Below are 2,037 nucleotides of genomic sequence, written 5' to 3'. Positions count from 1 at the left end.
AACGTGTTTTAGTATTTGCAGCTCACTTCCTGTATGAGGTTAGTTTGTTTATCACAAAACCCCTATTTTTAAACCCATTTCTGCCAATAAGCCATTTGAATGGTAGTGGCAGGCGCCCGTGGCTGTCCCCGGGCTCGTGAGGGGACTCCGCTGCTGCTCCCGGCTCTGGGAGGCTTGGATGCTGGAATCTCACTCGAGGTGAGGCCTGAGGGTCTCAGCGCCCCCACGGCCCCTCCCCTCGACCCTCGGGAGGCTTATTTGTGGGGTTCAGACCCCAAAATCAATGGGATTAGTGGAAATCCCGGCGTTTTTAGCCTGGGCTGCCGCGCCGCGGCCAGGGCTGCGGTGAGGGGGAGAGGCCTCGCTCAGCGCCCTTTCCCTCCCTCGGGAAGGGCTAGCCTGCCACCTTCCAACTTTATTTCCCCTAATTAACAGCCAAGACAACTGTGGGATTGTCAGGCAATTGTTTGCTGGGCCCACGGTGTCCAGGATTGCAGCGGGGTGGTTCAATTACCGGCCCACGCGGCCGGGAAGCGCCGGCTCCCGGGGTGTCCTCCCGGGAAAAGGGACGGACGAGCCTGTCGAAAACCCAGCGAGCAGAAATCCATCAAACTGAGCAAGGAAAGGCCCCGTATCCCCACGAGGGCTGTGGGAGGTTCCCGAGGCTGCACAGGACCGGCCTGTGCCAGCACAGCGGCATCACCGCCAGGGATAACCCGTTCTCTTCCTTTCCTGGGGATGCAGCTCTTCATTTCTTCAGAACTTCACAGAAAAGAGCCAGAATAGGTTTGGGATGCTCAGCAAGGGCAGTAGGAAGGCCCTCATGTTCCAGCCATCCTCAGGCTTGCCTTACACCATATAAAAACCCCGTCAGAGCATCTGTAACGTTCCTTTACTGCTCTCAGGGAATCCAGCTGCTTCCCATCCCTGTCCCCACGTGGGTTTGGCCCCAGGAGAGGTGGCCCATCCAAGACCCCGCCAGAAACACGAGCGAACCCGCTGGAAACAGTGAGCTTTGTTGCGATATGAAAATCAAATGCAAAGCTCGGGGGGTATTTTTAGCTGTTTAAGGCCGAACAGGTGTTTGAAAGGTCAGCGGCGAGTCATTGGAAAAAAAATAAATATATACCTACATACGTGGATGTTGAGGGCCTGGCAGTGCCCAGGGGCCGCTCCCGTGGCACTGGTTGGCCGCCGTCTCATGCCAGGCTTTGGCTGCTCGGCATTCCCGAGGCCGGCAGGGGCTGGGGGATGTGGGAACATCCCTGCCTGGCACCTTATGTGTCCTCAAAACTGCCACGAGAGCATCCACCTGCCAATGGGGTGCCACGGCTTTTCCCACGAATAAAATCCGGGTGGGGTCAGGGTTCCTAACTTCTATTCCCTTTCCTGGGATAAAGACAGCTTGGCATCCTTAAGGTGAAGCCGCACGTGGGTTTTGGTAGTTCCCAGAGGAAAACTGAGGGCACAGGAAGGGCCCTTGGGGAGCAGACAGGAGGTGTGTGCCTGGTGGCACCACCTTGGACTTGGCCATGGCCAAGGGACACCGTGGCCAGCCTGGGCCGTGGCCACCTTCCACCTGTCCCTGACCACCTTGGAAGCGGCCACAGCCACCCGAGGCCTGGCCGTGGCCAAGCACGTGCCCAGAGGGGAGATCCCACTGGTGGGGATCTCTCCTCGCTTCCTCTGGTGGGGATCTGCCCTCGCTTCCTCTTCCCAAGGTCACCAGGTTTGGACGGGCCACGAGCTCCCTCCAGCATTCCCAAGCTCCTTCCAATAAAAGCCACAGCGGGGTTGTGTCCCAGGTGTGACAACTCACAGGCCCCCAAATTCCACCGGGACCAGAGAGCCACGGGACCAGCAGCTGCCACAGCCTTGGCTGGTCAATACAAACCCCTTCTTTTCTTTTCTTTTCTTTTTTTTTTTTTTTTGAGTTAAAGAAGCCCCCGAAATAGCACCTGAAACCAATAAACTTCCCTTTCAGGAACTTCTGTAATTTGAAGCACACTCAAGAACAAAAAAAAAAAAAAAAAAAAA

The sequence above is a fragment of the Empidonax traillii genome, unplaced genomic scaffold, assembly GCF_003031625.1.
Source record: "Empidonax traillii isolate 1590-97213 ecotype Southwest subspecies unplaced genomic scaffold, ASM303162v1 scaffold1134:size187968, whole genome shotgun sequence".
In the NCBI taxonomy this organism is placed as follows: domain Eukaryota; kingdom Metazoa; phylum Chordata; class Aves; order Passeriformes; family Tyrannidae; genus Empidonax; species Empidonax traillii.
This window is presented reverse-complemented; position numbering follows the sequence as displayed.